Genomic DNA, 23,510 nt, shown 5'->3' on the forward strand with positions numbered 1-23,510 from the left:
ATTATGCCGAGGCTAGTAATTAATAAACAACTCTAAGATTAAAAAGGTCAGTTTTCACTTGTTTAATTTTATTACATTGATTTAATCACAGTTTTGTGACTTAAAAATATTTCTCACTTTTTGTTACATGTTATTATGATAACTAATTAGATTAAATATAAAAATTATAAACTTTTCACACTAAAATAAACTACATACGTCATAACTAATTTAAATGTGGTTTCAATTTAAATTACTTATCTAAAGGTTTGTAAAATTTCACACAAAAATGATGAAAAATTTTATTAGTAAATATGAGTATAAAAATACAAAAATTATTTTAATTCATTGAAACAAGTCTATCAAATAGACTACAAATATTCTTATAATTATACCTTAAGATTTTAACTTTTATTATGTTAATTAAAATCATTTTATGTTATAAAATATACATATTTACTGAAGTAAACTAAGTTTAATTAGAAAAATTCTTCGTAAGTTACTTTTGAAATTTAATTTGTGTAAATTGCTAATGAGCATTTTTTCTATTGTATATCTATTAAAATAAGTTAGTTCTGAAAATATAAACAAAATTTATGTTGTCATATTATCATTTTTCGTATATTTAGACTTTAAATAGAACAAAATTAAACTAGATATGTAATAAAAACTTAGTGCTCAAAGTAGTATAAATTTTTTTAAATTTGTTAGTGAAATCGTAAAATTTTCTTTGTAATTTTTAAAAAACTATCTTAAATCTTATGACTTTATCCTATTGTGATGTAAGCCTTTCAATATATAATATGTCAAACTTGAATTAAGTTTTAATAGAAAATGGGACATTTTATTATTAATACATACATAAATAAGGGGAATTATTTTTAAACTTCTCATTTGTAGAACCCTAAAGTACTCTAACTCTATCTTAAATTTTGAAGTTTTTTGAAGTAATTATAAATAATTATACTTTTAATATGTAAAAGTTTAAGCTTAAAAATTATAATAAAAGTATGAAACTAGTTATACTTTTTATCTAAATATATATTCAATGAACAAAAATACAAATTTTATTGACAATCGTTATGTAATATAAACTTACATAAATTATTTAAAAAGTTAAAGCCACGTTTCATAAAATAAAACTATTTTCAAGTACAGCTGTAGGATTGAAATGAGTTGAACGTTGAAAAACAATAATATGAAGTTAATATAAATACACTATGGCGTAATTATTGAACATAGAAAGTACTAGTTTTCAGGGCAATATTTGTATTTTTGTTCATTTTAAATTGAATATTTAAATGTTATTTTAACTAACTAAAAATCGTAAGTTTTTATGAAACATATGTTCTGGTATTTTTATACTCTAATGTTTCAATAAACTTTTTAAAGCTTTAAAAGTGGGCTCTGTGAAAAGTTACTTCGTTTTTATAATCACATCTTTATATATATATAAATTTATACATATATGTTATATGTTAATTACAAGTTACTTTAAATAAGTAAATGTTGTTTATATGACTAATAAAAATACTTACTGTATTTAATATATGGTTTGATACATTTGTATAATTTATAACATGCTTGCAATGATAATAAGATATTAACAAAACATTAAAGCCCCGTACTATATATGTGTATTAAAACACTCATTTCATATAATAATGATTGGAAAAACTCTTTTTAATCATAATAAAGTTATTATTTTAATCATATAAAGTATAAAATAGCTATGTAAAGTTCTATGTTGTTAGAATAATTATTTATTAAATGACGTTACTGAAAAAAATTACTTTGTGTTATAAATTTGAATTGTTATATTTAAGTACCCTCCTAGCTAGTTTTCAAGTTAACCTTTTTGTTTTTCTGTTGCAATGTTTTTTTTTTTAAACAACGAGTGTAATTTTATTTAAAATGCACAAAAATGTTGAATAAAGTTTTATAAAAGTTATGTATATGTTTTTATTTAATAATTTTCTTTTACAAAGTCTTCATTTCGCAGAAATCTGTTAAAATTTATGTTTATAGTATATACACAAAAAGAAAATAATATATAAAGCTAATTACGTACTTTATACGCTTTGTGACGTCATTAACACATACCCGCAACACCAAGCTACAAATAATGATTTAAATACATAGCTCTTTTAACTAATCAATTTTCACATGATTGTGTTCTTTTTATTTTTTGAACAACTTTTAGGAATTGTCAACTAAATTATCAGCTGAGGTGCATGCGGCGTTGTTATAACTTAAACCCAGGATTCTTCCCATGTTCCAGACAGGTCAGACTATATGACACGGTTGATTTAAGCTCCTCGTAGTCGCATCCATGAATTTGCCATTTTTTTACAACTGTCCTCATTTCATAAGAACTTTAGTTTTACTTTATTAACAATTAAAAGCCTAAAACTAACATAAATATAAACACAAATAAACATACTTAATATAAATATTGATATATAGAAAAATAAGCTACAACTCAATTATTCTACAGTAGCAAATTTGCAAAGGTTATTTTTGTTTTAGCGTTTTGAAAGCTGGTAATTAGCTATTCACAACTGAAAAGTTACAATTTCCACTGAAATATGTTTTAAAAACGAACTTAGTTACAGTGTTGTGACTAATAAAATGTTTTTTTACTGTCCCTTGTAAAGATTGGCGAAATTACTTATTTATGTATAGAAATTTGTGTAAGTTTTACTCTAAAATAAACTACTTACGTCATAGATAACTTATGAGTTTATAATAATTATAAACCTTCATAAATTTTCATTTTTTAAGATACAAGTATAAAGATTATAAGAAAATATTGTGTTTTATTGAAATAGTTTTGTCAATTCCGTTACATTTGTTTTAAATACCATATTAAACTATTTTTAAAATCAGAACTTAAAATTAACAGTAAACTTTAACTTCCAATATAAATTAAAATTCCATTTCATTTAAATATTACAATTTGCTTTAACTAAACCTCTGATTTAAATGATGTTTGATAATGTAAGAGTTTTAGTTTTTTGATTACAAATGTTAAGTGTATATTACATACACAAAATAATGAAAAAGTGAAGTTTTATTTGGAACGTTTGTGAAAATTTTACAATAAAACTATAAAAAAATTTTATTGCTAAACGTTAATTGCAAATCTAACAAATACTTATTTTACAAGTTTTTAAACATTAGCTTTAAAATTGTGCAATTTTTTTTTTCTGTAATAATTTACTTAAACAAAACTATTGTTCTTAATGTTCTTAATATCTTAAAGTTTTTATTCTTTTCATATTAACAATATTTAATTAAAGTTTAAAATTATACAATTTTGCTAAAAATAAGTTAAGTGCCATTATATACAAGTATTGCGACTTTTTAATAGTGTACAAAACACATTTGTACATAGCTATAAAATTTAATATATAGTCTGTTAGATTATTTTTATTTTAGTTTCTTTCAATCAAATATTTGATAGTTTAAAATGACGTTTCTTACACTATTGTACCTTATTTAATATTAGAATCTTGAATAATGCATATTTACAAAAAGTCGCTTACTAAATATAGATAAGAAATCGTATGAGAAAACTGTATGGTATGATAAAAATGGAACTTTAACTTACTTTAGTTACTTTACTGTAAACTTTAAGTTCTAATTAAAAAAAAAATATTTATTTACAGTATCTATAACAATTGTAGCGGCTTTGACGAGAGTAATTTAACAACTAGAAATAACAAATTAAATAAAAAAGTTTACTTATATTTTGCAATTTTTTAACTAACTTAATTTGAATTTTTTTATGCTCTTAAACTATTTATGACGTATGTAGTTTAATCCCGTGTTAAAGTTTTATAAGTATTTTATTCAAATTAGTAAGGCAATTTCCAACATGTAACTATCAAAATCAAACAAGTTTTCAGTCACAAAATTATGATTAAAACAATTTAAAATAGTTACAGCTGTGGTTGTTCTTAAAATCGAAATAGTTTACTACTATTGTAGTATTAAATAACATTGAAATAAACTGCTTTCTAAATTGGCGAACTTTTAAAAACAGCTTTATAAAATAACAAATAATACTTAAGCTTAATAATGTTTGATTTGATTCAAAATTAGTTATTTTTAAATTCAGTTGGTGAGGCCGTTTTTTTCTTGAAAATGTTTTAAATAAAACAGAAAGTACTTGTGAAACTAAAAGCGTGCATTTCATTTTTTCAATAACAGTGGAAATAATACTTTTATTTTTGTTACAAAAATTTATTTCTTAGTTATTATTTGTTGTTCTAATTAATAAAACTATGTTTTAAATTCTTATTTAAATTCTTTACATGCATTATTTTAGGGATCTAAAACAAACAAAGTAAAACTTGGAAATCAACATGAATTTTTTATTATATTATAAAGTATTGCTTAAGATATTGCTTAGCAATTATTAGTTTTTAAGTTTGATAATTAAAAACAGCAATAAAACAGAACATTCTTTTACACTCTCATTACTAAAATTTCGCAAAGTGAAAGTTTATTAATTTTTGAATTATTTGCAATCTAAAGCTACTAATGACGTAATTTAGTCTTTTGCCATTTGCAAATTAAAAATTTTTTATTTGAATTAGTGAGTTTCCTACATAGTATTATCATGCATGAATGTAAAATAATTTTGAGTCACATGAGTATGACAAAATTAAAGTTTTAATACTACAATACTATAAGTTATTAAAGCGTAAAAAATTAATTACCAAATTTTGCAAGGTAATTGAAATAAAGTACTTTTTAAACTAAGAATTTTTACAAAACAAAGATATAAAATCATAAGTTTAAACTACGCTGAATACTTTTAGATTGTCATAAATATTTTAAAATTTTTGTAATAGAAGTAATATTATAAAATAAATATATTATTCTTCTACTGAATTTAACTAGTTTAACAAATGAATTTAAGTTTTGAACTTAAATTAAGTTTTTTAATTCAAAGTACACTAAAGCTTTTTTTCTATATTTTAAACTGTTAAATAAAAATTTCATGTTGTAACTTTACTTGTTTTCGTTACTATTTTCTTTAACATTTAATAATCAGTTTGTGCTCACATTATCAAACTAAAAAATGGTTTAACGTCAGAAGATTAATCAAAATATATATATACAACTATTCTCTTTTTAACAGTTTCTCTTATAGGCAACTCTAGATGTAAAACTTTTTAGTATCAGTTAATTATACTTACTTTTAAATTATGCAATTAAATTTAAGCTCTATAAATAATAATAGAAGAGTGAATATTAATAAAAAAAATAAGCATTTTTAATATATAATGTTAACAAAAATCGTACTAAAAATTAATAAAAACCAATTCACTAATCATAAAATTCAAAAAAATTAAGTTAATAATTCAAATATTTCCTTAAAACTATATATAAATTAGTTTTAATGTTCTCAGTGACGTAATTACTACTTACCCACAAAATTAAGCTTCATGCGATCGTCTAAAGATAAAAGTAATTTTTTAAATTTAGAATTTTTTGTCTAAAAAATCCTTAATTTTTACACAGCTCGCATGAATTGAAATAAATGATTTATTCTTAAATTTTTAGTTTAATTTGTAATTTAAAATGTAGTAAAGTATTTGTTAGTTTTTTTCAATTATTTTCTAAAAAAGTTAAGAATTCAGTTAAGTGTTTAAAAAACAAACTATTTATTACAAGTTTGTGTTTATATTTTATGTTTAAAAAAAACTATTGTTAAAAGATATTTTCGTTTTCATTTTTGTATTTTTACTTAAACAAGCTTTTAATATTTTGTGTTTTAAACATTAAAATATAAAACAAAAACTAACATTAAAACTAAACTAACTAAACTATAAAAAATATAAAACGGTTATGACTGTTTTTTTTAAATAAAATTAAAACTTTTCACTATCTATATTTTAAAATGTTATAATTAAAATAAATCAACGATGTTTACTTTAAAATTTTTAAATATCTTTTTTAAGTAACTTTTATACATTTAAGTTAATATTAAACTATAAAAAAAGTTATTAAACCTAAACATAACAAATTTTTGTCGTGTTGTACAAAGTATTATCGCATAAATTTCTTTATACTCAAGTGAATTCCTCTAAATTTCTCGCAAAAATAATTCTGTTATATGAGAATTCGTACAGTCAAATCAAGACTTTTTGGAGGTGTTCTTATTTAATTCAACAAATTTAATATTTCAAATGTTTTAAAATTTTTATGCAAATACATTTAAACCTTTCAGATGCATTACAATTCATAAAGAAAGAAATATCAAAACTAAGCAGTGCTAATATATATCGCATTTTCTGCTTTTTACACCTGTGAAGACGAAAAAAAAATTGAATTAAAATGAAACTGTTATACCTATTCAAAACAAGACTTGTTGACATAAAATTTTTAAAGCTTTATAACAACTTGTATTTAAACAACATCTATAGAAAAATACTAAGTAACATTTAAAAACAGATGTAATGTAATTAACAAACAGAAAGATAAGTAAAATTAAATATTACCAATTCTTGCCGCATTATGCTTTATACTCCAGTGACGTCATTAAAAATTACTCGCGAAAGGATAAATACAAAAAAACTTTAAAAATAAATTAAAATTTCTGAAGAAACACATTCAATATGATATTCACTTCAATTTTTAAACCAGCTTAAAATAGCTGTCATTACTATTCTTATCAAAGCAAAAACTATTTTCGCTTTAGGTTTTGTTGTGAATTTCGATTTTCATGTGAAACTTTATACAAAAAATTGTTATATTTCTAATGAAATAAAAACTACAATAGTTGTGAAATTTTGATAAAACTTTAGATCTTTTTTCGTTTCATATAAATAATTAAGATTAGTTTTAAATTAAAAAAAAAAGTAGTAAGTATGAATTAAAGATTTTTAAAGTATTGTTTTTATTGAAGTTTTAAATATAATAAATAAATCTAAAATTTTTGAATAATTTTGTTCATTGTATTCTTTGTATACTGCTGTTTAAGACTTTTATAAATAAATATTAATTCAAATAAATAAAAGATTGATATTAAAAATTTTATATAAAAATTATATATTTGTATTTTAAATTAAATGCAACATTACTTATAATAAAAAAAATTGATTCATTAAATTATATTTGTTTGGAAAAAATTTACAAAAACACAAGCGCTTATTGACGTCACTAACAGTAAACAGCAATACGAAACTTTACAAGCGTATACTTAAAAAATCAAGTGTAATAATTAAAATTAATATAATAAAGAGTAGAAACATTTAAAACAGCAACTTCACACTGTAATGAATAAAAGTTTAGCTCAATTATTAATGTACTACTTTGATAAAGTTTTTAAAATGTATATGAATTTGTTAGTAAACGTATAAGACAGCAAAAACTTTTTACTTCTATAATCAGTCAACTAGTCAATAATTTTTGTATTTAAGTAAAGCCCAAACTGACAAAATTTATACGATTTCAATTTCTATTAGTTTTGAAAATCAAAAGATTTTCCCGCTTTTTTAGCGCATTGACGTAATAATAACCTTTGAAATGCGATGAACTTTTGATTTAAAATAAACTCATATTTACTTTAGAACATAGTATTTAAATTAACTAGTAGTTTACATTAACCCAACAAAATTTATAATACTTTTAACTTAGTGAAAATCTCAATAAGTTTAAAACTTAAATATTTAGTTTAAATTAACTGCATGATTTTAAAGATTTTTTTATTTGTTTATAAAACTAAAAAACGAAAATTAGAACAACGGTAAGAGTTTAAAGTAGAAAGTTAGCTAATTTAAATATTTTACATTTAAATTCAAAAATGTTAAAATAATTGATCAATAAATTTCATATACAATTATAAAACATATAGAAGTTACTATATAAAACTTAATATAATATAATTAAATTAAATGTGAAAACAAATTTTGTTTATATTTTCAAAAAAACTACCTTTATCTATAAAACCATTAGAAAAAAAAAATTAAATAAAAAGGTAAATATGAGTACTTTTATTTTTTATACAATGGCTTTAAGTTAACCAAAAAGTAAAATTTAAATTGTTTTCCAGCAACTATTATAAAAAAAGTTTGAAGTAAAGTATGTCTGTGTATGTAGATATGTATCTATTTTCGTTAATTACTTCGAATTATAAGCACTTTTGGACGTCATTAATTGTAAAGAGTGATATAAGACTGCACAAACGTTAATATAATAAAAACAAAAGTTTAATTTTAATACCAGAACAAGTATTGAAATTTAAAACGGCTAGTTCACGCTGTTACAAAACTACTATTTTAAGCATAACCTAAATTAATACGTTTATTAGGTTGTTTTTAAACTTAGTAGTTTTATAAGTTTCAAAAATATATAGATTTATTTAAAATCAAACATATAAGACAGCTTATTCATGTTAATTTAAGTTATAAACCAAATCAAACAGCAAACTTTTAAACTTAAGCAAAAACGTAATGTAGCAAAACTTTTGCAAATTCAAATTTTTGTTAATACTGTCGTTTTATCTCGAAAAAAGTTCCAGTGTAATTCTGAAAGATAGAAACCATACTATGGACTCCATACATACAGAAAAACTGAAGCAATTTTAGCATTATTTGCACATTTACACTATTTTGTTTAATGCTGCATTTAACAAATTAGTTAGCAGTTTTATAAGTGTCAGTGATTATACTTTAGGATCCATAATATATTATTTTAATTCGTATCAGCAAAACCTTTACTTTTACTTTGTTTTTGTATACATATTAAGAAACTCTTACTATTCACGCGATATTTTGCTTGAATGCTTCTTTATGATTAATTAGTAACTTTGTGATTACAGTTTTGTTTAAAACTGTATAAACTTAACAGTTTAGAACAAATTTAATACCTGTTTAATTATTCAACCCCCATTTTACATTAAACATTAATTCAATTATTTAGTTAGTATATAATAAAAAGCTTATATAACATTTAGGTAACGTCATTAGATTTATGTTAAATCATTTAAAAAGCTACAATGACAAGTTTACGTTTTTTATTATAAAATTTTGATTATTATTTACTAATTATAGCATTAAGTTTTTATAACATACCCAGTTTAACTTTATTCTTATTAAAGTATAAAGTAACACAGCTTATTTATAAATTTAAATGTACGAAAAGAGGTATAACTAACTGAAGCTATGTTTATATTATCTAATTTAATTCAGTTTAAGTGAGATGTAGTAACAATTTTTTTCGTTTGTGATTTAAATATAACAAGTTTTTAAGCAAGTTGTAAAGTAATTTCTTATTAAACTTTAATTAATTTTAGTAAACATGTGTATTTTCAAACTTTAAATTATTTTAGTTATCAGAAAAATTTAAGGTACTAATAATATATGTAGTGTAGTTGATAGACTTGTTTCAATGAAATATAACATTTTGTACATTGTTATACTAGTGTTCAAACAAATATTGTATGAAATAAAATTGTTTATTAAAACAACATTTGTAAAACGTATTTAAATGTTTTAAATAAGATATATATGTTATATTTAAATAAAAGAAAAAAGTTAAATGCTTAAAGCTGAAAGCAGATTTCATTTACTACTATTTAGTTCAGTTTTATTGAATTAGAAATTACGCTTTGACTGTATAATTCTTTATTTATATTTCAAACAAGATTGCTTGTAAAATAATCTGTTTAAGCATCTAACAGTAAATTAACTTTTAAATGTAAAAATAAAAATATTTGCTTTACAAGTTTAGCTTTAAAAAAGACAAAAAAAAAAATAAGTTTCCAATTTATTTGTCAGTTCAAAGGTTTATGAAATTGTCACACAAAAATCTATACAAAGTTATGTTATTATTATTATTGTTAGTATAAGAAAGTGCAACTTTATTCTGTTTCATTGAAACAAGTCTATCAATTACACCACACAAGTTGTTATTATTAAACCTAAGATTTAATTTTTTTTATTAAAATAGCTTAAATTTAAAAGACACATGCATATTAAAAGTAAGTTTAGTTCCGTTAGAAACCAGCTATACAAATTGCTTATAAAATCCAGTTTATTGAATTGAACATGCTTAGCGTTTTGAAACACATTTAAACAGTTTAAAACTTAATGAAATAATGTGCTGTTTTGCTGTGTATCTAATATCAAATTTATAACTAAATGTTTTTATAAATTTAATTATATCATCCTTTAGTATTTATATGCACGAAAATGAAAATAATAGTAGTATCATTATATTTTATTATTCTTAAATTTAACAAGTGAATATCGATAAATAGAAGTTATTTCATTTGTAATTAAAAGGTTTTATTTTAACTTACGAATAATAGTTCGAGTTTTAAACACAGACTGTTGTAAATTTACGAAATGTAATCTTATTGGAACAATAGCATAACAAATTTTGTTATTTATTCCGAAGTACATTTATAATGACTGTAGTAGCTAATGAAAATATATATTATTAAATAAGAATTAAAACTATTTTATATAGTACATTTTAATACAATATTTTGAAACTACAACCAAATATTTATGTAATGTTCATCTAGTGATGTCAATAATGCTTAAAAACAACAAAACATTTCACCAAAATATTGATAAACAAAACGATCACGTAATAAACTATCTGCTCTGTACCTTGAGAATTTGAAACAGCCGGTACGTGATGAAACAGCAAATAAAAGATATTACACAGTTTTTGTTTTTTATTATTGTTTATTTTTAAGAAGAAACTTTAAATTTAATGCTTAATAAAAAAAAGTTATTATTGTTTAGTTAGGTTTGTTAAATAATACCACATCAACTACTTTTTTTAAATAAATTTTAAATTTGAATTTTCTAAGTAGCTTTTTATCAATCTTTATTTCAATATATAATGCAAAAATAGTTCTAATTATCGTTTTTTAAAAATAGAACTATTTGTATTTAACAATTTTCATAACTTTATTAATACATCATTTAAAAAGTTAAATGATTAATATTTTTGTTTATTTTTCTTTAATGAGAGTGTGCAAATGAATAATATTTTAAATATTGTTTTTCGATGGGTGAAAAAACACTTTACATTTTATTTAAGTTATATTCTAGTATTTTATTCAAGTTTTAGTATCACTAATTTTTCATTTACCTCAGTGTTCTATGCATAGAAACTTTGAGCAATAATATTTCTTTTATCTTTTTAAAATGTTAGTAATTGATGTTAGAAATTAGTGATTATTACAAGTATTTGATAGTCATAGTATTTTAAGTATATTATGCGGCTAAAATATGTTACTTAGCATTAACTACTAAATATTCTAAATCGTTATATCAGAGATAATTATAACGTCAGGTTTAAGTTGATATCTCAGATGGGTAACGTACGGTCCATATACAGTCAAACTTCGCCCCGCTCATTAACTTGATTACTACTTGTGCAAAACAATATAAATTTATTTTTTTGATAGTTAATATTTGAAATACACTTTCAACTTGGTTTATATATTATAGAAGAACTGTGCTAAATTGTCTTAGTCGCAGTTTTGTGACTTTAAGGATAACTTTATTTAGTAATTTTTAACTGATCTCGTTGTTTGGTTTTCTTAACAGATGGAATGTTACATTTGTTGAATTTAGTTTTAGATATAGGTAAGTAATTTCAAATTCTAGATTTCAATTTTAATCCCTATTTCATTTGCATATTCGTGCATTTTCTTTTTGATTTTTGTGATATTGAACCACTTAGATTTTATCAATTGCTATAAACCGATTTTCGCTAAAGATATGGACTTTTGTTCAATTTGGTTACTTTTTAAGTTAATATGTCTAAGACTACTAACTCGCAAATCTCAGCTTCGTGCTTTTCTCCCATGGGAAATCTATTAGAATGACTGCATTTTTATCTGAAGCTAACTAAAGTTTTTTTAAATTGAGCAGAGTTATATTAGCTTTTTTATAGTGATTGAACATCAAACTTACTAAGTTATTTTTTTTTTTACATACTACCGTTAATAGATTAATTATAAACAAATAAAACAAAGTTATTAAAAAAAATTAATAACTGTAATTTCATTTGCACATAAATAAAACATAAATAAAATTTGCACATTGATAAACTTCTTTTAACATAATCTAAAAAAAAAAAAGATTAGTAAAAAAGTTGCAATGAAACTGTAACAAGTTTGAATCTATTATAACAAAGCAGCAGCATATAGTAAAATTAAACAATTAATCAATATTTACAATCTTTAAAAGCAAAAAACAATATTTACTTGGAAGTAAAACAAGAATTTTATGGCAAAACGCTTTTTCACATCGTGTGTCAAAGTGAAAAAAAAATCAAAGTGTTTTTAACTTACACGTACTCTAGAACAAAATCTTGCTAAACTAATATTATAACTTTCTATTTACGATTGAAAATATATAGTTAGTTATATATTTATATATATATATTCTATATATATATATTTTAGATTGATTTAGTAATTATGGTGTCACTTAGTTTTACGGTTGTTTATTTTCTTCATATACTAGTTTAAATAGAGAATTTTTCGAACTTTTTTACGAATATTTTGTAGATACACATGTCAACTAAAAGTAAACTAAAATCGATTAGAAACGGCCTCTACAACTTGAAAATAATAACAATTTTTTGAATTTATAACAAAGACATTTTTTTTTCTTACGTAAGCTGTTAATACTAAAATATATTTAATAATATAAACATAATTTCTGTTGATTATGTCGCTTTTTTTACGCTCATATTTAGAAGAAAAGCTTTTTATTTTTTAAGTCGAATAAATTAAATGTGTATATGTATGAGTTTAAGCAAAACTTCAATTACAAAAGTGAAAGTTTGTTCAGACTTTCATTATTTTTTAAATCTAGTTTTGGTACCTTTTTAATTAAGTAGAAAAATTAAAGAATGTTACGAACTTAAATTTTTATTTTTTTATTAAGTACTATTTATAATGTTAAAATAGTTACTTTTGAAAGCTTTAATCATTAAAATCTACAATTTCTTCCGTAAGAGTTTTTAATATATTTAAATAGTCATCAGTCACTGACCTTATAATCTTACTCATTAAGTTATTAAATATGTTGTCCTTTAAAATTCAACAATATTATGTGTTACAGTTTGCCTATATGATTTATATTTACATTTAAAAAGAAACTTTTTGTAAAAATGTCTCGTTTAAGAGACTGACACTAAATAATGTATAGCAGATTTCTCTTAAAGTTTTAATTAACGTTTAGTGTTTGAAAAAATAAATATCTTCACAATGTGAAGCTTTCATTCAACTTACTAATTTAAAAGTTTGTAAAATTAAAAATATACATGCTAAGTACTAGTATAAAAATGATCTGCTGTGTTTAAACAAGACCATCAAATATATTAAACATATTCTTAGTAATATACCTTTAGTTATTAACTCATTTTATACTGACTAAAAACCACCTTAGGTTCCTAGATACACATCCTTAATGAAAGAAAATTAAGTTCTATAAGAAACTTGCTTTACAACTTGCTTATTTAATTCTTTTTACTGCGTTGTGGAATAAACTATACTTTCCAAAGCAAAGCCGAAGAGAGCAAATATTTCTAAAAAATAAATTAGATTTTAATGTTATGTTTGAACGAAAGTTTTTTCTTTATTATCACAAATCTAAAGTAAATTTTTTTTTTAATACATTTTTATGAAATGTATAAGTAATAACAATCTAAATACAGGTATATAGGTTATTGTATAAAAGAGACAAGTGTGTCAATAAAAATTACTTCTCTAATGATGATATCTTATGTTTTTTACAAATAACTTATTTATATAGTAGTTTATTTTATTCAGGCCGAATCTTATAATAAAACGTTTACGATCTAAAAGGTATAACTTAACTTTTTTAAGAATTATTTGGTCACGTTAATGTGACATTAAAATATTTCCCTGAGTGAGCAACTGAAACATAAATAACTTACAAGTTTAATTAGAAAGTTTATAAAATTATCGCACAATAACAAACTACAATACGTCATATATAGTTCAAAGTGCAAATATTTAAAAATTTTTGTTTTGCATATTTTTAGTATAAAAAGTTTGTAAAAATTGACTAACTTCTATTATTAACTATATTTACCTTTTTTATTATATTAAAATTAGAGCTTAAAATTATTCTTTTTGTTAAAAATGATTTTGAATCAAACGTTACAGTTTACTTCTACGATTTCTTATCTAATTTTGAAAAAAGGCTGTAAAAATGTTTTATTTTAGCTTCTAGTTCTAAATAAAGACTAACATTATGAGATTAAAATTTGTAATTACTAAATATTAAGTTTTAAATACTTGAACAAAAAAATTAAAATAAAATGCTTGACATAAAATTGAAGTTGCTTAAATTATAAAGTTTTCACAATAAAATTATACTAAAACATGTTTGTGTAAAAAGAACCTTTAAAACTGTTCTGTTTCATTTAATAAAATATATAAAATGCACTTATCTAATTATTATGTGTTTAGATTTTAACTCATGCTAGTTAAAATCATTTAAGACTTAAAGATAAACATGCTTACAAAATTTAACTGTAATATATATAGAATAAGCTCACTTATAAAATTAATAGCACATTTTTTTATTGAGTATTTTTATATTTATTGTATATTTTATTGAACTTGAAAAGAAGTCACACTATGCCAAGCAAAAAATGAAGTTTTTTTTGGAAAGTAGTTTAGTTTTAAATTCATTGTTTAATTTTCTTTTCCTTTGTTTCATTAATATACTAAAACTTTATCTTTTTTTATTTATGAAATATAAATGTATAAACATCATTGATTAATAAGATATATCAATTTGAAATATTATTAAAACAGTCAAGTATAATAATGAAAATAAATTCTTAAATGATAACATATTAAACTTTGTAAAAACAGCCGACTTAAAATATTTCTTTTAAATATAACTAAATCTGGTATTAAAATTTTTGCAATGAAATACGTTTAGTAACATTTAAGTCTCTGACACTAAAAAAAGTTTAATAATATTTGTACAAACTTTGTGCTTGTTAAAAATTTCGTGTAAAATAACGAGAAAAAAAAATTACACTGTGATGTTTCCATTCAATAGTTTCACTTTGTTAAAAAACTAGTTTTAGTGTCTTTTTTTTTAAATAAACATTATTCATGTCAAATACTTGAATTATATTTATAAAACATAATTATTTTCAACAGAAAAATATGGAATATGGCCTTTATATGAAAATTTTAGACAATAAAAAATTATCTAGCTTAGTTATTAGTTATAATACTATATTAATATTTTGTAAATACTACCAACTTAGAAATTTATTTTACTTAACTATTTAGCAAATCTGGTTATTTTATAGCTAAAAAGAATTAGTTTCTAACAATATTACATCATTCAACTTATTTAGTTACAGTCTATTGAACTATAAATAGTATGTTATTATTTTGCATAAAAATACTTAGTAAACTTACTGATAGATATTAAAATTAATAAATCTTTTAAACGAAATAACACTACACATATCATAAGTAGCTTCATAATTCAAGTATCTGAAAATTTTAAAACTTACAAATTGGAAAAATTTGTTATCAAATGTGTTAAAAGTTCTCAGTTTTATCAAAAAAACGTTTTCAAGGAACAGCAATTAAAATTTAATTTCCAAAGTTAGTATTGAGTTTTTAATTCCACTCTGCATGATTTAGTGCTCTTTTAATTATTAAAAGACATAATGCATGTCACAAGTATTAAGAATTTAAATTTGTGTAGGTATTAATTATGTACAAAGGGTTAGTATTGAACGAATGCGTTTTTTATAAAGTTATATATGTTACTTTTTTTATATCATTGTTAATTCTAACCCTTACCATTGATCGCTACCTTAAATATGTTGCTTCTGAAGTAAACCTAACAGCTTCTAAAGTGCTACATCTTTAAAATTTTATGATGTTTTTAAATATAAAATAGAAATATAACAAAATTATCACGTTTAAAATATTTTATAACACAGTCAACTACATCATAGAAAAAAATTTCTTAAATAAAACTAAGAAGAAAAACCCGTATTTTTAAAAGCAGTTTATTTTAATAATGTCAAGGCTAGTAATTAACAACGTAACTATGACTAAAAAAGTCAGTTTTAATTTTTTCATTTTATTACATTGATTTATTCACAGTTTTGTGACTTAAAAATATTTTTTTTTTTGTTTATCGTTAGATAAAAAAGTAAATAGGTTAAATACAAAAGTTATAAACTTTTTACACTAAAATAAACTACATACGTCATAAATAAGTTATGAGTGATTTCAATTTAAATAACTTATCTTAAAGTTTGTAAAATTTTACATAAAATGATAAAAAGATTCGTATGTTATTACCGATGGTATATACTTATAACTGTTACGAAATAGTTATATAAATTTAAAACAAGGTCTTGCTAAAGTTTTTTTGCAAAGTTTCAAGTACTACTAAAATAAAAAAAACGTATTATTTTCATTAATTTTTTTACAAACAAAACATACAAAACTAAGTGTATGGTGGTGCTAATACCATTAATAGTTAGTATTTTAAAATATTACATAAAGAGATCAAGTAAATCAGAAAATTATAACGTTTTTTTAAACAATAATATATTGTTTTTGTATTAAACTCTTTTTAGATAGCAATTGATTTTTGTAAGGCAAATACTGGTAATAAATTTTTGAAGTTGAAATCTATGAAATACATTTAAGTTTATGAAACCAACGAGAGATTACACACAACTACAAACTAAAGTTTTTCTAATAACTTATCTGTTATCAGTTTACATAGTATTAAATTTAAATAAGAAACGTGTACTTGACAAAAAGATGGAATTTATCAAAGTATATTATATTAAGTGTTGAAACAAGCTTTTGCTGTTCTAGTTTCAAAAAACTTTATTTCCAAGTAGATAGCAGTTTATCACTGTATTGACAAAGCTAGTAACAAAATTTTGAAACTGAAATAAATCGAAGTTTAATGACATATAAATGTTTAGTTGAATGTTTAATGACCAATACTTTCAAGTTTACACTCAACTACGAATTAAGTATTTCTTTTATTGTTTGTATTCAACTACAAACCGAACAATAAAAATGTTTAACCAAAAATCATGAGTTAGCAAAAGAAAACAAATTATTTAGATGTTTTTATGTTACAGAATTTCAACAAGATCTTGTTCAATAAATACAATAACACTTTAACTACGATTAATAACTTACATCTTCCAGTGTTATAAGTTCTAAAATTTATATAGTCACAGTCTTGTAACTTAAAAAGAATTTAGGAGCTCAAATGGTTAAAAATTTTTCTTGTTTACTTAATTAAATATATAAATATATGAAACTGAGTACACAAATAAAGTATATAAGTCATAATTATCTTTAATATACAAATATTTTAAAAATGATTAATTCACATATTTAGAAATAGTAGTACAAAAAATGTAAAAAGTGTTTTTGTTATGTTACAATAAGTCTGTCAAAGTCGATAGTTTAAATATTGTTTTTATTACTGTTTCTCTTGTTAAAACAAAGCTGAAAGTTAAACGCTCAAACTTAAAAGTAAACTTTGTTTACTAAAAGTCAATTAAGTTCTATCTTAATCAAACATTACAATTATATTTACGCTTAAAAAAAGAGAATACAACATATTTTCTCTGAAACCAAATTAAGTTTGTAATATAAGCAAAGCTTTTAATGCTTACTAAAATTCTAGTGAAAAAAAAAGTCACAATGAGGAGTTTTAGTTTAATTAAATAGTTAAAAAAAAGTAAAAACAAGGGAAATTTTATAGTAAGTCGTTTAGCTTTGAAACTCTTCTTCAAACAGAAGTTTGTTTTACTAAGTTACTACAAAAGTAAAACAATAATTCTACATTTTATAACTTTATTATGATACCTGATAAGTCCTAATTAGTACAAAACCGGTTGTAGGTTGTCTCGGATGTCTTGTGGTAAAGTTCGTTAATTATTACTATTTAATGAAATTGATATGTAAAACTAAATAGATTAAAGTGATACGACCCTTTAGAATATTTTGAACATTTAAAATTATATCAGTAAAAACACTAATCAAAACATTTTACTTGTAATTCACACAAACAGCCAATTTAAAAATCAGTTTGTTTAGCATTGCTAATGAATTTAACAATTAAAAAGGTACATTTTTTACAGCTATAATTTTTAACATTTCTTTAGTTACAGTTTAGTGACTTATAATTTTTTTTATTCAATTATATAATGTTCGTATAACATATTTATATTTATGAAAAATTTATTTACGCATATGTTATAAAAATAAAATTTATAACGTCTGTAAACTCAATTGAATAAGTATGTTAATAATTAAAAAAATAGAAAAAGATAACTATTTTTGGATAAAAACGTTGAAAAGTAATAAAATGCAAAAAAAACATTAAATTTTTAAAGGGGCTCAACTACAAATTTAAAACCCAAATTCAATGAAAATTATTGTGAAAAGCTAAGCAAAAGAACGTTATGTAGAATATAAAAAAATTTTCAAGTTATCATTAAGAAATTGAAAATATTTGGTTTTAAAGTTTGGTTAGAAAAAAATTACAAAAAAGCTATTCAAGCCAAGTTAACGCTTGTTTCACATATTGCTAAATTTAAGTTCAAATAGTAAGATAAAATTTCTGTTTTATTAAAACAAGCTCGTTAAAGCCAATATACTCATTTATCAAACCAGTGGTCTTTAAGCCTTACATTATAAAAGTTTACTTTAGTGTTAAACTTTCAGTGTTAACAAACTGCATTAAAAAGTCACAATGTTTATCGAATTACTTTTAAACTACTTGTTAATTCAACATTGTTAGATTAATTAAATTAATTACAGAACAGTATTAATTTATATTTTATACAACAATGCTTATAAATTATTGCTTTAGGAGAAGAAATTTAAAGTATTTTAACAGTTTTAATCATAATTTTGTACTTTATAACATTTTATACAACTATAATACATTTTAATTATGAAAGTAAAACTAATTTTATGTTTAAACTATTAATATAAATATTAAAATGTTTTAAAGTCAAAAATTTGTGACTGTTAAATTGTGTTGTCTTTCAAGAATCTTGAATTTCCTTTAGTTCAAAAGTATATAAATAAGATTAAAAAAAAATTATTTAAAGTAAACTACATTACGTCACGAATAACTTAGAAACGCACTGTTGTAAAAACACAATAAGGTTTTGTATTGTAAAAAATATGGTATAAAAATGTGCGAAACTGTTTTGCTTTATTTTGTTTAGTTTTTCAAATTCTACTTTTGTTCTTAACTTTACCTTAATTATTTATCTTTAAACTTAGCGCGCTAAACTAAACAACTTTGTTTAAACAAATGCATAAGTAACCTTTATAATTTTTTGCAAATATTTTATTTTCAAATATCATGTTTTAAAAAAAATCAAAACCGTTCAAATTCTTTTACAATTTCAAAAAAATTTATAAAAAACAAACAAAGTGATTCAAAAATTTAAACTAAAAAAATTTTGCAACAAATAATAACAACTTTAAATTTCAAGCAAATTTTAAGCTTTAATAACGTCACCTATTCTAACTCACAAAAATTAGTTATACGAGTTTTATTTAAATCTGTTGTAACAATGTATTTAGTTAGAAGGAAAAGAAGCTTGAAAATATTTGAAACAGCCTTATGAGCTGAAAAATACCGGAACATTTAAAAATCACTTTAAGTTGCTAAAGGTGGTGTTGAAAAAACAGATATTGTCGTTCTTAAACTCATCTTTTGCCTTGTATATTTTCATTTCTACACACATTATTTTTTAAGGGACATTGTGTTTTTACTGCAATTGCACTTTTTAAACTAACTTTTTCTTAGTTGCTTTGAGGGTTTTGGACTTATGACACTTATGATGTTTTCAATATTAATTACACAGGATTAGCTGAAGTAGAAAATTCAATATTTTTGTTAATTAATTTCTTTATTTTACTGTTTTCACTAAAATGTTTGTTTATTATATTGATGATATTTCCACATATGTTTGTTTTTACTGCCTTATTACATGGTGGATTGAACTATAACACTTTTCGTTTTCTATTTTTCTATTTTGATTTTAACATTATTTTTTTTTAATGCATTTAATCTTATTGCTGTGTCCACATTTTTTATTACTACTGTTTATGTACTTTGATGATTCGAATAACTCTTTATCACTTGAGAATTTGTTGGTCCTTTTTTCAATCATATTAATTCTAATAATCTGTCTGCATTCAAAATATACATATTGATTTAAAAACTTGTAGTAACAAAAGGATGCAAAATTTTTATACTTTACTCAGTTACTTAAAATCAAAACAAGTTCTTGTTAAAGGAATATTATAATTTTCTATTTACAATTATAAACTTATAATTTGCTCCGTTATAGTGTTAACTTAGCCACTGAGTTGTGATTTATAAAATAAATAAAATTGAAATCGTTAGTTATTGTGAAAACTAAATAGTTTAAATATAGAATTAATAAACTTTTTAAACGAATTTTAATTACATACGTCATAAATAGCTGCTGAATTCAAGTAGTTAGAAAAATTTATTAAATTTTTACTTTTGGAAATAATGGTAAAAAGAGTGAATATTTTAATTGTTTTATTTAAACAAGTTTGTCATAACCGATAAACTTGCTTTAAGAACTATGTTAATTTTTTTTTATTATAAGCAGAACTTTAAGTTAAAGTAGTTTTATTTGTTGAAAGTAAATAAAGTTTTAACAGAATCAAATAGTTATATAGTTCTATATATGTCCGCTAGAAAAAAAAATTCTAAATATACCTTATTTAAGCCTGTGATGCTATATCAAATTTCTTAATATGAACACAAAATTGTTAACTTTTTTAAGGTAAGGAAAAAAAAGAGTAACTATACTGTAAGGTTTCAATTTAACTTACTAGTCCAAAAATTTTTAAGTTTTGCTAAATTTTAGTATAATTAAATTTACATATCAAAATATATACTCAAAAGTTGATATGCTACATATCGTTAATTTACAAAGAAGTTCATTTCGATTGGACTAAACCTCATAATCAACTAGATATTTAAACGTGTAACTGAGTAAAGCTTCCAAAGTTATAATTGTATTACATCTATTTAGCCTTAGTTTACTAACTTATAAAATTTGATTGACTTACTTATTATATATGAAGATATATATGTATGAAATTGTCAAAAACAATCTACACACGTCATAAAATGACTGTAATAATAATTTGTCATGAAATAACTTAAATACTTCAAACAACTTACTTATAGTCAAACTATACAGCTTTAACTTCCTTATAAATATAAATACTCGAACAGTAATATCAAACTACATACATATTAAACTTATCACAATTAAAGTGTTACAACTTCCATCTCTTAAAATTTTATTTCTTAAACATTGATTTGGTCATAATTTCGAGACTTGCATAATTTTAAACAAACTAAAATTTAAAATGGTGGTATATCTGTATTGTATTTTTGAAATTTCAACTAAATTTTATTACTATCATTACTACCACTAACCGTTACCCTCGGTCAGTAACTTTTGTATTTTTTTTATTTTGTTTTAAATAACTTATGTTTTATTATTTTTTTTTAATGCTTTTTGAATAAGTTTAATTACTATTTTTTTTGTGTTTTTCCTAATTAAATAATTTATAAGCAATTATAGGGCTATATAAGTTTACAATTTTCTTTGTTTTGTAACGATTGTAACAGACTGATGAAAATTGTTTAAATGTATTTGTGTATAGTAAAAATTTTTTTGGTTTTTATTAAAATTAATTTAAATTTTTATAATTTTGTCACCCCTAAACTTCGATCGGCAACAGATTTTTTTCCTTATTTGTTTATTTTTTAAAAAAATTTTAGTAATTTTTTTTGTCATTAGTTTTTATTATTTACTATTGCTATCAGTTTTACCCTTAACCTTTACCCTCGGTCGGTAACTTGTTTTTTTTAGCCAATTTTTTTTAATAATCTATTTAATCATTTTGAATAGCAGTATGTTTCAGTATTGCTAAAGCTAGTATTAAACTATTTACGATTAAGTAGGTTACATTTTTCAATGTAAAATTTAAGTACGCTGGTTTAGTCATAGTTTGTATCAAAAATTAATAAAGATAGCAGTAATAATATTCCAGCTAATTAACTAGTTATATAGAAATTTATTGTACTTATCACAATGGGTAAAAATTCAGGCGTCCTATATAACTCCAAAGTGCAAATGTTAAAAATTAAGTCTAAAAACTACCACACATTAGTATAAGAAATATAAGAAAAAGTTACTTTGTAATAAAAAAAACTTGTCAACTTCTTTACACTTGCCTAATATACTATATTTAATTAATTACAATTTATAGAATAAGAGTTTAATGTTAAATACTTAAAGATAAAAAAAATTTTTTTTTTTAAATTTAAAACAAGTTCCATTAATATCAAACACAACAGTTTGGCTATTTAATTCTTTATATATACTCCAAAAGAGACTTATGATTTGTCTGTCTTATTTAGTCCTTGTCACTAAAACAAAATTAATATATGAGCACAAATTTTAGTGCTTGTTAAAAATTTCGTGTAAAATTACTAGAAAAAAATAAAAATCACAGTGTGATGTTTCGATTTATTAGTTTCACTTTGGAAAGAACTTGCTTTTATGCCCTTTTTTAATAATAAACATAATGCATGCCAAAATCTTGAAGTGTATGTATGAAACATAATTATATTCAACATAAAAACATTGAATATAGCCTTTATAAGAAAAGTTGTGTAACAGTTGTAGACAATCAAAAATTATTTAGCTTAGTTACCATTTTTAATACAATAATAACATTTTGTCAAAACTATCAGTTTAGAAATTAATTTTTATTAACTAAACTTCGTAGTTTTTATTTTACAAGTAAAAAGAGTTAGTTTCTAACATTACTACTTCATTAAATTTATTTAGTTACAGTCTAGTTACTTAAAAATATAGTATTATTATACATAGTAATACTTAGTCAACTTATTTATTAAATTGAAATTTTATATAATTTTAACACGAAACACTACATACATCATAAGTAGCTTCATAATTCAAGTATTAAAAATTTAAAAAATTATTAACTAAAAAATTTTTTTTATTACAAGTGTTAAAAGTTCTCAGTTTTATTAATAAAACTTTTTCAAAGTCAGGCCTTAAAGTTAAAAAGCAAAAGTTTGTATTAAGTTTTTAATTTCACTCTGCTAGAATTGGTGCTTTCTTTTAATTATTAATAGACTTAAGGCAAGTCACGAGTTTATTTAAGCATTAAAATATGGGTAGGTGTTAAATATCTACAAAGTGTCAGTTTTGAACGAATACCCTTTTAAACGAGTTATATATATTAGTTTTTTGATATCATTGTTAATACTAACCCTTACCATTGGTCTTTAAGATATTTTTCATCTTTTTCTTTAATTTCTTTTTTCTCTTATAAAATTTCTTTTAACTATCACTTTTACCACTAACCGTTATCATTAATC

Source organism: Thalia democratica, chromosome 1 (assembly GCF_965202585.1).
Source record: "Thalia democratica chromosome 1, ktThaDemo2.hap1.1, whole genome shotgun sequence".
Taxonomy (NCBI): Eukaryota; Metazoa; Chordata; class Thaliacea; order Salpida; family Salpidae; genus Thalia; species Thalia democratica.